Source organism: Myodes glareolus, chromosome 7 (genome assembly GCF_982192425.1).
Source record: "Myodes glareolus chromosome 7, mMyoGla1.1, whole genome shotgun sequence".
Classification (NCBI taxonomy): domain Eukaryota; kingdom Metazoa; phylum Chordata; class Mammalia; order Rodentia; family Cricetidae; genus Myodes; species Myodes glareolus.
In genome coordinates, this window is record NC_142032.1 from 25,555,027 (window position 1) to 25,576,000 (window position 20,974).

Genomic DNA, 20,974 nt, shown 5'->3' on the forward strand with positions numbered 1-20,974 from the left:
TTGGGTGACATACAGGTTGTGCTCCTGCAGCCTGTGTATCCTCTCCCCCATCTCTCAGCTTCCCTAAGTCAATGTGACTTTGTTCTTGTTGGCTGACTGTAAGTAGCAGCTCCTTAGACTCCAGCTGTAGAGCAAAAACTCCCTCCTGAGGCTCCCACGCATCTGTCCATGGTATGTCCATTGTATCAACCACACTGTATTGCGATGGTTTGTAGATTTTGGTTGCTTGCATCCTGGGCTCTGTTGTGTCTCATCTATCTCCATTTCTACAGTTGCTATGGCATAATGCTCTTTTACACTGTAAAGATTTGTCACTCATATTGGTTTAATAAAATGCTGACTGTCCAGTAGCCAGGCAGGAGGCCAGACTAGGAGAATTCTGGGAAGAGGAAAGGCAGAAATGCAGTTACAAGCCAGATGCAGAAGAAGCAAGATGAGAATGCCTTACTAAGAAAAGGTACCAAGCCATGTGACTGAACATGGATAAAAATTATGGGTTAATTTAAGTTGTAAGAGCTAGTTAGTAATAGACCTGAGAAATATGCCGAAGAGTTTATAATTTGGCATTGTGTGTTTATTTGACACTGAATGGCTGTGGGACCATGTGGGACAGAAATTCCATGTATTCAGAAAGTTTCTACCATGATGCCTTCCCTAGGAGGGTTAGAAAGTATGTATGTATGCATATATGTATATATATATATATATATATATATATATATATATATATAATTAGACAGCATTTCTCTGTGTAACAGCCCTGGCTATCCTAGAATTTACTCTGTAGACCAGACTGGAGTTGAACTCACAGAGATCCTCCTGCCTCTGCTTCTCAAGTGCTGGGATTAAAGGCATACGCCACCATGACCTGGCCCTTATATTTTTATTAGTATTAGTTGTTCATAGTAGTTTCACTTTGACATTTCTACACATATGAATTATCTACTTTGATCATATTCGCCCCTCAGCTACTCTCTCTTGTTTCCCCTCCCATCCCCTTTCCTTTTTATCTTTTCTTCTCCCCCAGGTAGTTCGCTTTCTACTTTCTGACTTAAAACAAAACAAAACAAAAAAATGAAATAAAGCTAGATCCTTCATGTGAAAGAGTGCATGAAATTCTGTCTTTCCAAGTCTGCTTGTTTGTCTTAACATGGTGATCTCTAGTTCCACTGGTTTTTCTGCATGTCACCAAGTTTTATTCCCCTTTATAGCTGATTAGTTCTCCGCAGTGTGTACCTACTCTTGTTTTTTGTCTGTCTGTCTGTTGATGGACGCTAAAGGTGACTCCATGGCTGACTATGAGAACATAGCTAGAGCACACATGGGTGTGTAGTTACTTCTGTGGTATGCTGCCTCCAGTGCGCTTGGGTATATATCCAGGAGTGATATAGCTGGATTGTATAATAATTACAGTTTTAGTTCTTTGAAGAACCTCCACACTGGTTTCAACAGTGGCTAGACTCATTTACATTCCCATGGCAGGTATGTTTTGAGTAAAAGATTCTGTCCATGTATCTAACACCAATTGTGCACAGTGTTCCTCTCTGGCATACTTGGGATCTTATTTCTAATAGATTTTCCAATTTGATTGCCAGCTCTTAAGAGCCATCTTTTCACTTTGTAAGTCAATTAGTGCTGACATTGGGTAACATCTCCCAGTGCCATGGTGGGTACCTGACCCTGCCCTGTGCCACCTCTCCACGGGCAGGCCTTGATGTCATCAGTCATTAGGAAGCTTGCTGGCTCCTCGACTTGAGGACCGGACATGGTTAGTGAGGAGCATTTTCACAACCTCGAGTCCTCATCCAGAGACATCATCTTCCCTGGGAGAGCAGCCTGGCAGGCGCTAACTTCTGCCGAGGCCCTGTAGAGACTCTGGGAATACTAAAGAAAGGTATTCATCCTGCTTTAGCTTGTAAAGTTGCAGTGGGATTGGGTTATTATTAATTTATTTTGCAAAAACAATTACTTCGTAGCATGTAGCTGAGTCTGGGCCCAGACACTGAAGTTCAAATCCTGGTCCAGGCTTAGTCAGCTGTGTGATCTTGGATGGGCTACATGGTTTTCTGTGCTTCAGTTTCTAATCAATACGACAGGCACCATGGTACTTCCTCATCAGGTTTTGTGAAGATTAAGCATATCACAGGAAAGAACATTTACTAGAGCATCGCGCACTGTGTAAGAATCACTGCATCCACCACCGCCACTCTTTCAATGGGCTCCAGCTGCTGCCCTAGGTAACAATGTGGAGGTAATTCAAGTTTTTATCGTGAGTGTCTTACTCCTGTCAGGGTATCTTGGGAGCTATACACAAGGTTTCTTTTGCAGATAATTAAAAAAAATTCTAAATTAAAAGACCTGTCAATTCATGTCCAGGCCAGACGGTGCCTGGGCATTTTTGATGAGACAGAATGCCTCCACTGAAAACCTTCTGCCCCCAGGAGAGGTCCTTCCTAGCACTCAGCTTTAGGACTGGGTCCATGCCTGAGTTTCCATACTGACCATTGAGTGGCTGAGTGCAAGAGTTTTGGCTGGTCACAAGGCTTAGCTCCTTCTTTCCCTTTAACACTCAGATTCCATTTCCCTGTGTGACTGTGTTTCCAGTTGGCCTGGCACATGTTCACCATTGCTAATAGGCTCCCTCTCTCTGGCACAATGCAACGAGCCCATGTGCCAGTACTTGCTGTACCCATGGAAGATTGTGCTAATCTTGATCCCTAAATATAGTTGTGACTGTCACCACCCAACCTGTGGGTGGTATGCGCTTGCCACCTGCATACCTTACCAATTTCACATGTCACCTAATGCCTTCTTGCCGCTGCCCTAGCAGGAGCTTGGTATTTAGAAAGAGTGGCATGAATGTGCCATGGGAGCTGGGCAGATGGGGTCAGGGTGCAGGCAGGCAGGGTGTCCTGTTCTGATGTCACAGTGAGCTTTGTGGTGACTTTAGCTGCTGCCTTTGGTCAGAATTAGAACAATGGCACCAATGCCTTGATAGTAAAGACTCATTCTGTATCATGCCCAATCTTGGGCACATTCTGGGACCACCAATTGTCTCTATCCTAGAGACACAACATGCAGGCAGGGGCACAGTCATCCTGTGCTTTGGGCTTGTGCTGCTGTGTAGTGTGATTGCAAAATCTCTCTTCACCTAACAGTAGAAGCAGCAGCTTTGGTGGCTCAGAGGCATGCTGTATGCAAACAAGCGGAAGAGGCTTGTTTCCAGCAAAGCATTTCAAATCATTATGAGGACTATGAAGGAGACCTTTACCAAAACATTCTGGGCCACCAGTGTGGATCACCGAGTTCTGGGAAGCACACTGTTTATACTTTGTGGGGTCAACCATAGGATGACCATTGATTGAGTTATTACTAGGACAATTGTTTTCCTAATTTTTCTTCCTGCAGGAAGATGTCACTCATGCCAGTGGCTTATTTGAGCACTCTGTGTATCTAATTTGTGTGTGTGCGCGTGCGCGAGCGTGCATGCGTGCATGCATGCATGCATATGGGTGTATGGAGGTGTGGGGATGGGAAGTGCAAGCATATGTGTGCTAGTGACATCTGAAAGACAACCTTGAATGTTGTTCCTCAGAAACTGTTCACCTTGTTGTTGTTTTGTTTGTTATCTTTCTTTCTTTCTTTCTTTCTTTCTTTCTTTCTTTCTTTCTTTCTTTCTTTCTTTCTTTCTTTTTTTTTGAAACAGCAGCTCACACTGTGGTTCTGGGTGACTTGGAACTCCTTATGTAGACAGGCTGGCGTCAAACTCACAGAGATCATCTTGTCTCTGCTGAGTGCTGGGATTAGAAATTTGTGCCACCACGACCATCTCCACTTAGTTTTTTGAGACAGAGTCTCTCCAATGGACTTTGTCAAGTATACTAGGCTGGCTGCCCAGTGAATCCTGGGATTCAGTTGTTTTTGTCTTCTAAGTGCTGGGATTACAAGGGTATACCACCATGCCTGCTTTTCATTTGATTTCTGGGGATCAAAATAAGGTCCTCTGCTTTCCAGGAAAACACTTCCCTGGCTGAGTTACTTCTTGAATCAGTGTCTTGTTTTATTTTGTTTTAGTTTTTGACTTTTTAAAACAATGTTTCACAGTGAGGCCCTGCTTGGCCTCAAACTCCTGTGTAGACCAGATTAGCCTCAAACTTGTGGTGACTTCAGCATGCTAGATTTCTTGGGTTTTAGCTAGACTAGACAACAAACTGAACTTTCTACTGGGAAAGAAAGGGTGGACAGAGGGATGAATATATTCAAATCTGGGCCTCCAGGCGTAGACACAGGCCTTTGGCTTTGATGTTATCAAACTTTTACCAGCAAGAGACACTATTTAACGTTTTCATTGTGAATATTGGGAAGGGCCTGATTAAGTTATTATCATATTTACTGATTTGTGTGAATGTTTGTGTGTGTGAGCAAACTATGGGAGCCCAGAGGATAATCTGTAGGAGTCAGTTCTATCTTTCCACCAGGTGGGTCCTGGGAATCTAACTCAGGTTGATGGCAGGTGCCTTTCTTTACCAGCTGAACCTTCTTGCCTTCTTCAAAATTTATTTATTTTTTTTTGTGTGTGTATAGTTGTTTTATCCGTTTGTATATCTGTGCGCTACTCACATGCTTGATGCCAATGGAGGCCAGAAGAGGGTGTTAGATCCCTTGGAACTGGAATTATAGGTGGTTGTGAGCTACCACGTGCGTGCAGGGATTTAAACCCAGGTCCTCTAGAAGAGTAGCAGCCAGTACTCTTAACCACTGAGCTATCTCTCCAGTCCCCTAAATTATTTTTTATCACATACTTCCAATCCATGTGTAATTATAAAAAAATCTAAAAGCATGATTTCGAAACAATGGTTTTTAAACAATGGACCCCCCCATAGGAAATCTTATGCTGGACATCAGTGGGTAAATCTGGAATGACAGCACCTTGCTTCATGACACCACTCTCGTTTAGTGAACTACCTAGCCTACTATCCCGTTTTAAGATTGCCCTTAGTGTTCCTATGAGCATTTCCAAACAGCGAGACTTAGGCTAGGAAGCCAAGATACCTGCCCCGGAGGAGTGAGATGCTCGAACATCCATGTAAAACACTGCAACATTTAAGACAAAGACGTTCATTTGTCCCTAGGAGTCTGTGCACTCTTAGTTCTCAACGTACCCCCGTCTAGAACAGCGGTCCCCAGAGAATGGGCTGGGGACCCAGCATCACCTGGAGCTTGCGCAAGTACAGACCCCTCAGCTCTAGGCACATGGCAGTACGCCCGGTGCCTTAACAGCCTCTAGACCATTCTGCTCTAAGTGAAAGTTAGAACCGTGGGTTTAAACTCTAATTTCCTGGCCAAATAGATCTTCATTCTGTAACTGAGTGTGATGCTACATTTCTTACTAGTATTTTTTTTTAAAGAAGATTTGTGTGCATGCGTGTGTGCTTGAGTTGTGTATGTGTAGCACGTGAGTGCAGGTGCCCATGGAAGCCAGAAGGAGGTGTCAGATCCCCTTAAACTGGAATTACAGGAGGCGGTGAGTCACCAAATGTGGGTGCTGAACTGAGTCCTCTGTAAGAGCAAGCGTCCTTACCCTCTGTGCCATCTCTCCAGGCTCTTGCTGGCTTTTAAGGAAGTGGCATTTAGTAAGAAAAGGAGAGTTTTGAAAAAAATATTTAAAATATATGGTGTTGGAGCTTGTTCTTTGGACATTATTATTATTAATTATTGACAGAATCTTGAGTATCTGAGACTGGACTATATACATCAGGCTTTTACTTTTGGGCCACAAATCAGTTCCCAAATCATGACACGGAGACGTTATTAGTTTATGAGTGCTCAGCCTGGCGTGGGCTCATTTCTGAGTAGCTCTTTTCAATAAGCCTGTTTCTCTTTATGTGTATTTTACCCTAGGGCTTTTTACTTTTCCTTCCTTCTGTGTATCTTACTTTCACTGCTTGTGTTTGGCTGGCTGGCAGCTGCCCGGCTTCTTGCCCTGGCTGTGTCCCTCTTGTTCTCCCTCATTCTCTTCTCCTTCTTTCATTCTTTTGAGCCTGGATTTCTCTGATTTTTTTCTCTCTGGTCACTAGTCCTGCCTATCCTTTCTCTACCTAGCTATTGGCCATTCAGCTTTTTATTAGACTGATCAGGGACCTTAGGCAGGCAAGGTGACACAGTAACACATCTTTTTATAACTTCTTTGCATAGTTAAATAGTCCACAACAGGCCTGGAACTCACTATGTAGTAAAGGATGACCTTGAACTTCAGATCCTCCTGCCCTCTCTCCATAATACCAGGATTACAGTCATGTGTGTGGTTTATACAGTGCTGGGGATCAAACCCAGGGCTCCATGCATGCTTGGTGAGCATTCTACCACCTGCCCTAGTTTTCCTGGCTCACTGGCTGCTGAGCTCCATCTCTTGGTTTCCTGAAGTCCTGTTGGAAGTAGCTTTCCTGGGATCAGCCAGTCAGCCACTTTGCACTTGCTAACTGTTAATTGTCCGGCTTTCCTGCTTGCCTTTGGCAGTTTCTGCTTCCTATCCTCTGCACTAACATCTGAGTGGTATGCTTTATTGACCCAGACAACTGTTCTCCAGTTTGAGTCTGTGCTGTATGGCCTCTCCACACCCCTAGTCCCTTAAATGTGCACTCCACATTACAGATATCCAAGCTCAATTTTCTCCCCTAGGAACAAACACTACAGCCCCACTCCTGAAATGCACGCACGACAACACAGTCAATTAGCAGCAGCAGAGAAATGTTTGACTCTGTCCATCACTAGATGTACGCTGGGAACCTTTGAAAGATACCAGACACACCAACAGTGGGCCCGCTTCCTTGCTTGTTAGCCAGCATTCCCCAAGTCCACTTCGGGCACTTCACAACTCTGAGTATCATTGAGGGGTTTTTTATTTCCTGGATAAAACAGTAGGAATATATTTTCGTTCAGTTCTGGAGTCTGTAAGTCCCACTGTTCACTTGCTACTGGGTGTTTGTTTCTGGGGAGGCCTTTTTTCCTGTCTTCCTGATACATTGCTGTCTCCTTGCCGAGTCTCACACAGCCTCTTCTCTGTGCACACTTGTGGGGGAAGCTGGCATTCTGGGATCTTTTCCTTATCATTATTTATTTTAACTGTTGGTTTTTAATTGAGAACTAAAAATTGCATTGTTAGATATCTATCCTGCACAACATGATGTTTTGAAATCTTTGTATACTGTGCAATGGTTAAGTTGACCTTGCTCAAGTATGTGTTACCTCCTGTACTTAAACTTGCTGAGAGCACTCCTTCCTGGATTTGTTTTATCCCATGATCCGCTGTTGTACCTCTCACTCAAGTTTCTGCTGATGGAAAGTCATGGCCCCCACCCTCCTCTTCTGTCGGCAGGAATTTGGGGGCAGGAATGAGGTGTCATGGGTTGGATGGGGGTGGTGTATTAGTGGTTCTGAAAACTGACTCCTGCCCCATCTAGCGCTCGTATGGCCTGCATCGATGTGTACGGCCTGCATCGATGTGTACGGCCTGGCATCGATGTGTACGACCTGGCATCGATGTGTACGGCCTGGCATCGATGTGTACGACCTGGCATCGATGTGTGTGGCCTGGCATCGATGTGTGTGGCCTGGCATCGATGTGTGTGACATCATATATAGTTTGTAAAACACCTTTGGATTTCATCATTACAAAGCACCTCAACCAGTCCGAGGCACAACCAGTCCGGGAAGTTCTCATCACCGCTGTTTTACTGGTAAAATAATAGATCTGGAAGATGTCCATCTTCCCACAGGCTGGAATAATGAAAGGCAAAGCAGGGCTTGTCCAGGTTCACGTTAACTTGACCTTTACTTTACCAAGTCTCCTTGGCTGAGTGGATATAATCTTATACCGATACAAACCAAACAATAGCTCAACAGCCTTGTTCAGTGAAGATTTGACTTAATGAGTTTATGGAAATCACATTTATATTGACTTTACAAATAGAAGTTCCATTACTTTTGTAGAAACTTACTATTCTTGTTTTACACATGAGAAAACACAGTTGGGGTACAGTGAGTAACTTGATCGAGGTTACATGGGCGTCACAGTTGGTTGCCTCTGGGTTCTCTGGTGGAACCCCTGCTTCCTCTCTGCAGCACCTCTCCTCTGAGAGAAAAGATGTGAACCAGATTAGGTGGTGCTTTCCAAGCCTTTTCCACTGAGAAATACAGACACCTGGGTTTCTCTCATCAGGTGTGTGAACTCCACCAGACTGTAGGGATGGGAGCAAGGGTTCTGGCAATGTTTTCAAGTGGCTGAGGCTGGGGACGGCTACATGAGGGGAAAGATGAGTGAAATTAAATTCTTTTAGTTTTTTAAAAAGATAGTGCAATATTGTTCTTTGGGGTTCATTTCTTTTTAATGGGTGTTTTGGGTGAGTTTTTGAATAGGAGGCCACTGCAAGAACTCTGATCACTAGGTTTATTTAATTAACTAGTTAATTTATTTTGGTGTGTGTGTGTATGCGTGTGTGTGCGTTTGCGTGCGTGTGTGTGTGTGTGTGTGTGTGTGTGTGTGTGTTAGGAATTCAGTCCAGGTTCTTGAGTATCCTAGGCAAATATTTTGCCATGCAGCTATACTTCCGGCCCTTCATTCTTTATGCACAATTTCCTATGGGAGGCTTGACTTTCTGTATAACAACATCGATTAAATTTCACTGAGTGAAATGCTGACCTAGACAGGGCAGGCTTAGATTCAGAGTTTTCCCCCTAAGGGCTAGCCATTTCTTCCTTCCTGCAGTTTTACATTTCCACATCACAACTCTTCTGAAATGGATATCGGTTATTAGATCACTTCTCAAACAGTCTCTGTCTAGAACTGCTGTTGTCAGGGGCCTGGAGGACTTTGAATCAGTATCAGCAGCACCTGGGAGCTTGCTAGAAACACAGGCCTCAGGCAGCCGGAAGCGGAATCTGCATTTGGTGAAATTCCCAGGTGACATTTGTGTGCTAATGTTTGGAAGCACTGATAAGAGCAGTGTATTTTACTAATATAGCCTTTTGTGCATAGATGTAACCAACTGCTACAAAAATACTTAATTTTTACCTATACCAAATATGTCCAGACTCTCCCCCTTGTCACCTCTCCCTAAATAAGGCAGTAGGACAGCCACTTACATAGCATTTCGATTGTATAGGCCCAGATATGTGCACAGCTCACTCTTTACAGAGTGTTGAGATTGCATAGGTCCATATCTGTGCACGACTTACTCTTTTGCTAGTATTTTATTTTTTAATTTTTAAAAAATTAAGTCATTTATTTTTTTACATACCAATCCCAGTTCCCCCTCCTCTCCTCCACTACCCACCCCCTTCCCCCACCCCACCTCCCATCTGCTCAACTCTTTCTAAACGTCCTTAGAGAAATCTTCACCTGCTCCTCATAAAACTGGCAAAGAGAAACTGTCTTCCGAAGGCCTCACAGCTCCTTCATCTCCTTGGTGCTCGAGCAGTCTTCGCCGTCACCCAGAAGCCATGACAGAGCAGTCATCCTATCTTCCCTCTGCCCCACTGTTCTCCTTGAGGACAAAGACTGTTCCGTTGAGTCCCTGTCCTGCCTTCAGGACCTAGAAAGGCAGCCAATTTTTACATTACAGATAGTCTTTAGATATTTGCTGAATAAATGGGTCATGAAAAACTGCATTTTAATATTATTCAGGCCAAGAATTCCACGACTCTGGGTGTGTGGGGTGGCTGTGGGCACAACCATTGAAGATGGAGGAGCATGGTTTAGACAACTCCTTGCTACCCAGGAGACAGTCTCAACTCTTAGCTCCAGGTAACCACTGCTAGTTTGCAATTAAAAGCTATTATAACATGCTTCATAAACAAGAGGCAGGACCAAACCTGACCATATGTTTAGTGCTTATTGGTCAATAGAGCTGAGGTCAAAAACAGAGGTTCAGCCAATGTCCTTTTGCTATCAAGAAAAGTATCACAAGTTCTCTGCTATCAGCAAGAGTAACTCAGTGTTAATTCCCTGCTTGGAAAGCACCCATCAGGCAAAGAAGAACTTTCATTGTTGCTTCCTTTTTTTTTTTAAAAAAAATAGTTCAAGAAAAAAAAAAACCAGTAGTATAGAAAAAAAAAATACCCTACAACCTCCATACCAACTGCTACTTCTATGATGAAAAAGTGTATCTGAGATGGAAAGTCACTAACTTGAGCTCACCAGCTAAACACTGAAGACAGTCAGATGACTTCCTTCCTTCCTTCCTTTCTTCCTTCCTTCCTTCCTTCTTCTCTCCCTCTCTCTCTCCCTCCCTCCCTTCCTCCTCCTCCTCCTCCTCCTCCTCCTCCTCCTCCTCCTTCTTCTTCCTCTCTCTCTCTCTCTCTCTCTCTCTCTCTCTCTCTCTTCCTTTTCTCCCCCCTCTCCCCATCCAGACATGGTTTCTCTGTGTAACAGCCATGGCTGTCCTGGAACTCACTCTGTAGACCAGGCTGGTCTCAAGGTCACAGAGATCTACTTGCCTCTGATTCCTGCATGCTGGGATTAAAGGTGTGTGGAGTTTGTAGGCAAATGTAAATGGAGACCGCTAATTTTTTCCCCCGACTGCCCAGACCCGAATAATCACACAGAAACTATATTAATTACAACACTGTTTAGACAATGCTTAGGCGTATTCCTAGCTAGCTCTTACATCTTAAATTAACCTATTTCTATTAATCTATGTATCACCACGAGGCTGTGGCCTACCTGTAAGGTCCTTGCAGTGTCTTTCTCCTTCGGCAGTTACATGGCATCTCCTTGACTCTGCCTACTCTCTCTCTCTCTATCTCTGTTTAGATTTCCTGCCTGGTTTTATTCTGCTAAGTCATTGGCCGAAACAACTTTATTCATTAGCCAATAAAAGCAACACATATACAGAAGGCCATCCCAGGCAAAAATGAAAATAATGTATGTAGCAGACATCTATAGCATGAAGACCAGGGAAGAGAAGTAGTAACACCTGCTGAAGCATTCTTATGTGTCATGTGGTTAATGTTATTTAAAAATATATTATAGTTAGGGAAAGATACACACTACAAACTCAAGGGCAACTTCTAAAATATGAAACATAAACCTTTGATAAAACTCATTACAGTAGCTAGTTGATCAAAGAAAGACTTAAACATAGTAGAAAGAAAACAGCAAGAAGGTAGACTTAAATCCAATCAATTTGATTATTGTGTTAATGAAAATGTTCTAACCAGTTCAATTAGAAGAAGAGGCTGCCAGATATGGTACGAAACCCAAACAAAAGAAAACAAACCACCCAACGTACATATTCTCTACATTTAAAAAGGAGGGAGTAATACATTGTGGGACAACTGAGCTCCGAAGAGCTTGAATGGGCTGGGAGTGGCTCAGTGGTGGAGTATGTGCTATCATGTGTTAGTATGTGCTATCATGTGTTAGTATGTGTTAGCATGAAGACCCAGTTTCAATCTCCAGTACCCTAAAGCCATAGGTAAAAATAAAATAGGATAAAGTAAAACTTCTCTAGTGGCTATAAATTAGTATCCAACAAAGCAGACTTCTGATAAGGACATAGTGCCTACAAAACACAAAACACAGTAAATGTTGTACCCAGTGGTGTGTGGGAATGTCTATACCTGCCTGCTTTTGTTTCCCTACATATAAACAAGGACACCTACTTTTGACTTTCCCTCTCTTTCTAAAGGCTTGGGGGGTGTTGCTATGGCTTCCATGTCTTCACACCTAGAATCGACATGATGGGTTGGCAGTGAGACCTTTACAAGAGGACTGGACCGTGAAGGGAATGCCATGAAGGGAACTGGGCCCTTTGTAAACGAGGCTTCATGCAGCATTTGGTGGCGTTTTCTGTCACATGGAGATATACCACTCCTCCCCTCAAGGAGGTGTGACAGGGACATGTTATTGTAGGAGATAGTCTTTCTTTTTATTTAAATAACATTTATTTTCCACACTGACTACAGTTTCCCCTCCCCCCTCTCCTCTCACCCCCAACTCTCCTCTCCCTCACTCCCCATCCACTCCTCCTCTGTCTCCATTCAGAAGGGGGCAGGCCTCCCCTGGGCTTGAGCAAAGCATGGCACAGCGAGCTGAGGAAGAAGATGGTCTTACTGGAGCTTTGGTCTTGGTCTTTTCAGCTTCTAGAACTGCGGGGAAGTGAATTCCCACGTGTCTTAGGTATAGAGTTAGAGAAAGAGGCAATGAAGGCCGGGAATCACAGGAATCTTCTGGCATCTACAGAGAAAGCTCATCAGCTCACATTATAATGAGGTTCACAAATCCTGCCTTCGCCTGTGGTTTGCCCTTGATTTTGCCTGCTCCTGGCCTGCTCCATGCCCTCCTAGGGCTGCTGTCTCACTTGTCTACTCCTTGCTACCTTTACAGCTACCCCTGGTACCTACTCTGCTCACTCTACCCCCCTGCCCTCTGGCTCAGGGCACATGCTCGCTGTTTCACTCAAAGGTGACTGGACTGGGAAGTAACTTCTCTGGACTTCGACTCTACTGAAGAGGTTCTTGGAAAGGCAGCTTGGTGTCACAGCTCTTCCAGCATTACACACTTCCTAGGGTAGGGTGCTGGGCAGCGATGGTTCCATATAACAGCTTCTATGCTGCTAGGGAAACTGTTTCTTCTCTCTCTCCTGTTGCCAGTGGACCTTGTAAGAAGTCAGACTTCTTATCTAATGGCAGATTTCTACTCACAATCTCTCACTCCCTTTTGACTGGTTATTGTGACTCTCTCCATGCTATTGATCGCCATACTGCACTGTCCACACCAACGTTTACCGGGATTCTTCTTGTTCCCACGGTTGGATACCATTTTTTGAAAGGCCCTCTGACTTCCACTGTGAAGAAGCGTCCCACACACCTGCCTTCACTTAGCTTAAGAACCTATTTTAGTCATTGAGCTAACCAAGTATACACCATGGGCTGTGCATGATACAGTTTACACATGCATTTTCAAGAACCGGGAGAGAAGATCCAGTTTAGAACTTATAGAGATAAACTACAAAACAAGAAATGTGAAAAAAATTAGGTAACATCTTTCTTATTGCTTCATTTAAAGTTAGAAACTCTCAAAATGGAAAATCGGAGTGTAAAATGCCCTCCATGAGTTTGAGTTTCTTAAAAAAGGTGTGGTTGTGAAAACTCCTTCTGGCCAGTTCTGATGTCAAGCTGCCTTTTGATCCTGTAGGTAAAGTGACAGAGGTCATTTGAAGGCTAAGTTGGGCCCCTAATACTCTGACATGGCCAGTCTTCAATGAGGACGTGTGAACACTGGTTGGTGAGGAAGTGAAATGACATCCTGAAACTAGCCACTCAGAGCCCAGGGCCTCCTTTTCACAGATGCTAACCTTCTTGCTTATTGAGTGAAACAGTATGCCTTCTACCTTCTTAGATCTCAAAGAAACGGACAGGAAATTATTCTCTGTAGAACAGTTCTGTTTTATTTGGGAGTTGGCTTATTGTAGTTGATGGGTCTTGTCACTGCGTCACAGCAGGATTATAGCAATGACTGCCTGCAAAACTATGGGAAAGATGAGGTGAGCTAATGTACACATGTTTAATGCTCCCAGTTCATGGCCTTCAAAGGCTGCTGTCGTCCAAAGTAGAAACGGCAAATACGACCTGCAAAGATTTTTGGTGATCGGGCTTCACCTGCCGCGCCTCTCTTCTCCTTCACTGAATGAGCTAATGCAAGAGCTTCCCATCGCTCCACTTGTGGTCCTTGACATGCTCGGTGTCCTGGTGGAAGATCCCGGTTTCCTCTCTGCCAGGTCCTAAGACACGTGGGAATTCACTTGCATGGCTTGGTGCACACACTTTGGGAGGGCTTTCCTATCACCTGGGCCAAGGAGACCAGTTTCTCTTTGCACATTTGGATCACTCTATCTGGACCTTATAGAAACCCTACTTTTTACTTTTGTTTTACCAACTTATGTGTGTGTTGCATCTCAGTGTGTTTTAAAGGACAAACCTGAGATTATTTCACCCTGAACATTCAGTCACCCTGGCATTTTGCTTTACCCAGAATATTTTACAAGCAAACGGATTAAAACTAAGAGTTTCTATTTGGTGAAGTTGAGGGGCTTGTGGGAGTTACCGTCCTGTACTTATCTACACCGTACAGAATTAGCTTCCTTTGAGTACTGACTGAAGAGGGTACAGCTGCTATCCTAATTACAGGTACTCGATTAGAACACCTCCTGGGGCTCACTTAGCTTTAGAAAACAGTGAGCTCATTATCTGGAGAGAAGTCAAGATGACAGCCCTGATCTTCTCCTTAGGTTTTCAGGGCTGGGAGTCTACCCGGATGTAGGTCAAATTGAGTCCCTGTGGCCGATAGATTAGTTTGCACTCTAGAATTAATGATCCGGTGTTCAGAATCCTTGGCTCCTTTGTTATCCGTGTTTCCGATGTGTGTTAGGGTGCAGAGTCGTGGCGTGGAACAAGGCCTTCTCATCTCTGAGGTGGGCTCCTCAGGAAGTCTTTTCATCTTGGCCTGTGGCCCAGGTTTTGCCTGAGCAAATCTCTGCCAATCACTCTGCATTGCGCTGACTAAATTGCTGACTGAGGTAAGAGGAAAGGTTTGTTTTGATTTCACCATTTTGGAGGGTTTCGGTCCATTACGATGGGGATGACACAGCACAGCAGGAGTGTGAGGGTGAAGACTGGTCACAGTGTGTGTGGTCGTCCAGAAGGCAGAGCAGGGTTAGGGCTACGGGTCAAATGTAACCTTCAAAGGTGCACCCTTGGTGACCCACTCTTTGAGCTAGGCCACATCTCCTGAAACCTCCACAGACAATGCCTTTATGCCTCTGAGGGTGTTTTGGATTCAGACTGTAACTGGGTCTAATGAGCAAATTTTCCCTGGCTTTGTAGCTCATTGTTGGACAGTCCGGTTGTCAGCAAGGTTTCTCTTATAGCGAATCAAAATGTGTGTCTTAAGATGGTGAGAAAAGGCAGTTGTCATCAAGCCTCACCTGAGTTTGATGCTTGGAATTACATGGTGGAAGGAGAAAATGGATTCCCGCAGTTGTCCTCTGACCTCTACACACAAAATATGGTACATGGATGTGTGCGTGCACACCCACACCCCATACCCCCCACCCCACACCCACACCCACTCACACACACCCACACATACCCACTCCCCCCAACCCCCACACACCAAAAACCCCACATAAATATACACGCAAATTATCTTTATCTTTTTTTCCTCATTGGTCCTATTTAAGCTTTGGAATCAAGGAGAAGTTTGCACTCCAATCCATACCTGAACTCTACATATTCATAAATGTATACCTTGGGGATTCGCAGGCTAAGCTCCTCCAGCTCCTTTGACAGTGTGTGTAACAATCCTTCTGGCCTCTTTTTGGATTTCCTGTTTCCATCTGATGGACTCAGGGCTGTACATCAGTAGGAATAAAGGTATGTGTGGTGATTTTTTTCTAAAGTTCACAACTCTCCATCCATGATTGTACTTATTATTTAACAACTCAATTGCAATAAACCTAATCCTTTAATTCAGTCTCCAGGTTTGAATCAGATGTGACGCAGAAAACCCAGTGACTGAGAGCCTGCTCTGCCCTGGCCAGTGGGCCCAGCAGTGCGTTCTGAACAAATGCCAAGTGACACTCCGTCCTTCCTCATCTCTAACTGACTGCCTTGATGGCACGTTGGAGGCTCTCGGTGTTCATTCACCAAGCCACTTCAAGTGCTTCCTCGAAGCAAATAACTATTACTGAATGGCTGGGAGGAAAGAACAGGCAGGTGATTTCCTTGGATGGATGGATGGGAAGTTAGACCAGGTTGGCTTCCTTGTCTGTTATAAAAAGACAATACAGGCTAACCAGACTGAGGCGAAGCAGAGGGCAGTGAGGCGACTGGAAATGCCCTGCAATGCCCTTAAGAAGAGGGAGGAGTTCTTTATAAACATGTGGGAAACCTAGCAAAGCTTTATGGAGGAGGGGACATTGGAACAGATTCCTTGTTTTTGTTTCATCCAGTATTTCAATTGATCTGTCTCATGTAAGAGCTTTATGAAAATCAAGTAAAGCAGTCCAAGGAAGTTTAGTATAATGTCTTCATTCGGTGAGTCATCCCTCAAGTTAACGGTTTATGATTGGGGAAGCATCATTATTAGATCAGGGTCAACTACAGTATTCTGAAGTCATCCAGGCCTGGGTTCAAATCCAACCTGGGGTAATTATGATCACTTAATTTCTCTGAGCCTTATATCACCGACTAGAATGGAGAGGATGACACCACTACTTAAGTAGGTGGATTCTGTGAGTTGGTGTAGGTGTCGCACAATCCTGTGTCTGTTCTGTGAGTTGGTGTAGGTGTCACACAACCGTATATCTGTTCCGTGAGTTGGTGTAGGTGTCACACAACCGTATGTCTGTTCTGTGAGTTGGAGTAGGTGTCACACAATGGTATATCTGGGACACAGTTTGCATCGTATCTTTTTTGCTTGTCTGATAGAATTATTATTGAGCTGAGCCTTGGAGGATGAATAGGCTCCAGATAAGAAGCAGAACATGCTGGATAGAGGACTCCAGGCACGAAGCACACTGTGATCACTAAAGAGGTCACTTCATTGGGCCATCTAAACTGCATGAGGAATCCAGCGACAACAACTGGTACACTGGATGCCAGGGTGAAGAGTTTGGGGTCTATTTTTCCTGGCCAGTGCAGCAGTGTTGGGATGTGTTTGCGATCATTCTGGTTTTCCATTATTCCCTCGTTCCTCCTAGTTCTGCGCCGTCACCTTTATGTCTTTAGCTGCTTCCTCCCTGGACTCCCTGCCCTCTGCCTCCATCTTGCACCTCTTTCCTTATTGTTCTACAGAACGGATGTTAAAAGATTGCTTCAAACTCAAACTCCTACTTCATTTACTAACCTCTTCAATGGTTCCCTGTGGCTCCTAGGACAAAAATGAAGTCCTCACAAAATTAAAAAATGTCTTCTGCTTGAGCTAGCTTCTCCTTTACATTGGGATCCAGTCAAAATTCTGTCAGAAAAAGAGCATCATTAACATGTGTTGCTGACAAGACTGGATGGGGTTGGAGACATCTCACAAGTGCAGTCCTCTGTGGGTTAATTCGGAGCTGTTGTCACCTCTAGTGCTGAGGGACAAGTGGAAGAGCCATTGCAGAGACTATGGGGCTGCTCTATAGGGAAGATCCCTTGATGGAAGCCATGGCCTTGGCAGTAGAAGGGAGAAGTCAACCCTAGTTACCTGTCAAGATGGAAGCCGAGCAATAAATTCTTTAGTTTTACTCTCCTTCCCACCCTCTTCTCTCCTGCCATTGACCAAATCCAACCAGAAACCAAAGGTTAGAAGGAGATATTGACAAAATCTGTTTAAGTGAGGTTTCCCTAGGCATGATGTGTACTGAACAAGTGGGGCAAATGCATTTGGAGGACCTTCTGGACGTCTCCAGCAGGCCCTTGCATGGTTTTTCCAAGCCACCTTGTACTTTACATGCAGTATTTCCTTAGATCTTGTATGCCTGCCCATTTACCTAGCTGATAATCCCTTGCTATCTAATTTCAGCCTGAGTATCAAGGACTCATGCAAGGAGCCTTCCACGAACTTTCTCTGCTTTGAAATAATCTTTCTGTGTACAGTAAAGATGTGTCACTCTGATTGGAAGCTAAATGGTCAATAGCTAGGCAGGATTTTCACGGCAGAGAGAATGTTGGGAAGAAGGTGGAGCTGCCAGTCAGACAGGATGAGCAATATGGAGATAAGGTAATAAAGCCACAAGGCAGAAAGTAAATTGAGAGAAATGGGTTAATTTAAGTTACAAGAGTTTGTTAGAAACAAACGTAATCTATCAGCTAAGCTTTCATAGTTATAATAAGTCTCCATTTGGTTATTTGGGAGTTGGCTGGTGGGAAAGAGAAAGACTCGCTGATTTCTTCATTTAGGTCATGTTCCTCAGCACTCCCTGTAGTTACCTTTTGACTCATGTATGCAAATTGCATATTAATTAACTGTATAACTATTTGCATCATAGTCTCTTTTAGAATCCACAGTAAATAATAAGAATAGAGATACATGTGTGCCTATTCCCATTTGTGCATGTTCCTGAAGAGGTCAGAGGGAAACTCTGGGTCGCATTCTCCAGGTGAACTTGCTAAGGAGGCTAGACTGGTTGGCTAATGAGCTCCAGGGACGTACCTGATGTTGTCCCCTAGTTCTGGCATTCTCTGTGCATGCTATCTGGGCTGGCCTTTCCTGGTGACTGAATGTAGGTCTTCATACTTACAAGGCAAGCACTTTACCAACTGTGCTATTTCTTGGCCCTCCTCTTTCCTCTCCTCCTACCTCCTTCTCCTTCTCTTCTGAGGCAGGGTCTCCCTCTGTATCCCAGATTGGCCTAGACCTCACTATGGTCTCAGACTCACAGCAGTTTTCTTGCTTCAATCTTCCAAGTGCTGGGATTACACTCATGGGCCACTGTGCTTGACTTAGAATACAGGCTACGTAAGCAAATTTCTTTTGAGTGTCTATGATGCTGAGGGATATGGAAATGGATGATATTTGGTATCTGTCCTCGAGAGTTCATAGTTTACTAGAGGAGGCAATTAAGCAAACAAAATAAAGACATTGAGTGCCACAAAAGCTATTTTAGTTGTCTAAGCAAATTCATCTCTAAAGTTCAGGGAAGAGAACAGGGCATTCTGTCTCTGTTACCATGGATTGGGAACATTTAGCAGAGGACATTTGAGCTGGACCAGGGATGGATAAGGTGAAGGACTTCCCAGGAGAGGGAACAGCAGAGACAAACAGGAGTCCATAGCACACCAAGGCGAGCACTCATTTGACCTGTGTACTTTCTCGAATTAGAGGTATGCATTATGCAGCAGAAATGTCCTGCAGGCTTGAAAGGCACTGGTGATCTTACACAAGCAGTGAGATGAAGGAGGGAAAGGAGACATTGGGAGGTGGAGGAAGAAAGAGAGATCTGGAAACTTAAGACGAACTGGAGAAGTTGGGCAAGAGACAGAAGCAGCCAAGGACCATCAGAGGAGGAGAAAGGCTTTTGCACACACTAAGAGAATTCTGATGAGCTACTGCTCTAAAGAAACCCAAGTCTCCACTGCTCCTGGTCCTGGGAACTGGCTTGTGACCTGAAAACGAACCTGCCATGTCCTAGGACAACTTGTACTTTTGCCGGGACTCCCAGGCCTGGTTCACTGGCTGGTTTGATTGGCACTGCTTTGTGGTACTTTTGAAATACCCTTTCCTCTCGCCAACCAACCTTGTGTGGTTCACAATCTTTATTTAGGATTTCTTTTATTTTGGGGGTGGTCAACATTACTCTGTAGATTTTTTCTCAAAGCATCTTTGGACAATTCATGTTCTTTCCACCTGCCAGTTCAATGCCATTTTCTCAATTACCTGTGAGGCAATGAGAAGCCAGTACCTATATTAATAATTAATGCATCCGCTTCACCTGGTGGGCATGTGTGCTAGATAGACATGGTGTCAGGTGTTGGAGATATGCAGATGAATAAGGTATTCTCCTTGCTGTCAAGGAACCTACAGTCTATCAGGGGAGACAAACACAAGGCAGATCATTATCAAAGTCAATGCTACATGAAATGATAAATCCTCTAGGATCTTATGGAAAACACAGAGATCATTGAGGCGGTGAAGGATATGGATGGGTTTCTGCAGAAATGGCTTCTGAGATAAACCTCAGAAAAGGGAATGGAGAAAGGACTCTGCAGGTGAGGGACTGTTTTTGAGCACAGGTATTAAGTGATTGCTTGTCTATTTTTGACAGATTTAGATTGGGGTAGCTACTGTTGGATTCTGTGGTCAGAGTTGTGTATTGGTTGTGGCACATTTGAATTATGAGACAAACTAGCAAGAAGGCGATTCAATTCAAGTGAGAGGCAGGGAAGCGCGAGGCAGTGAGAGCAGGCAGGCTTAGAGACAGAATAAACACGGAGAGACATGTGCCCAACAGACTGCTCATGCTCCATCCTGGTGTGATATCTGTGAATGGCCCAGATGAGATACACATGGGGGTCTTGACTTCAAAAGTTGATTCTGTCCACTTACTTCCTGTGACTCTTTTCCCAGAAATTCACTTTTACCATTGCTCATTTTCCCCATGGACAGAGCGAAATCATGAGCGGTGTGGTTTGAAAGAAAATGACCCCCAAAGGGAGTGGCACTACTAGGAGTTTTGGCTTTACAGGAGGAAGTGTTGTCTTGTTGGAGAAAGTGTGTCACTGTGGAGGCGGGCTTTGAGATCTCCTATGTACTCAAGACACTGCCCAGTGTCTCAGACCACTTCCTGTTGCCTCTGAGACAAGATGTAAGAAATCTCAGCTCCTTCTCTAGCACCGTGTAGGCTACCACCACAATGAAATGCTTTCCCTTGTAAGAGTTGTCGTGGTCATGGTGTCTCTTCACAGCAACAGAAAGGGTTTTTGTGGAGAGCAAATGGAGTAACGGTGGGAAGAACACTGCAAGAGCTAACCCCACAGCAAGTGTTATTGCCTAAGTGCTGACTCTGGCTACTACGAATTGAGCATTGCGTTTTTGTTTGGACTTTGCAAAATAATAACCTCTTCCAATATAAACCACGGAGAAGACTTGTTCAGTAAATAGCACCCAAACTTTGAATTTGGGGGGAGGGGTGAAGTAGAAGCAAGATAAGCAAAGGTGATAGCTTGTCATCGTTTGTTCTGAGTTAAGCAAAAGTCTCTTGCTCTTTTTAAACTATTTACTACTTTCTTTTCTTCAGTCTGACTTATTTCTTTTTTAAAATTATCTTTTAGTTATCATGCAAAATAATGTCAGAAATGAAATCTATTAGTCCATTTTCAAAGGTACCTTAAGACAACTTAGGCCAGGCTACAAGTGGGTAGGAAATGCTAGGCCTTTGCTGACTTCTGCTAGGGGATTCTATCCACAAATAGGAAGCTGAGCGTAGAGTTACTA

General features: G+C 44.1%; 1 long non-coding RNA gene across 1 annotated transcript in view; it reads left to right on the top strand.

The window, feature by feature from the left end:
* The window catches only part of LOC148121327 (uncharacterized), an 87,942-nt gene that overhangs the window by 58,905 nt on the left and 8,063 nt on the right, over positions 1-20,974 (top strand). The gene's annotated exons all lie outside the window — the stretch shown is intronic.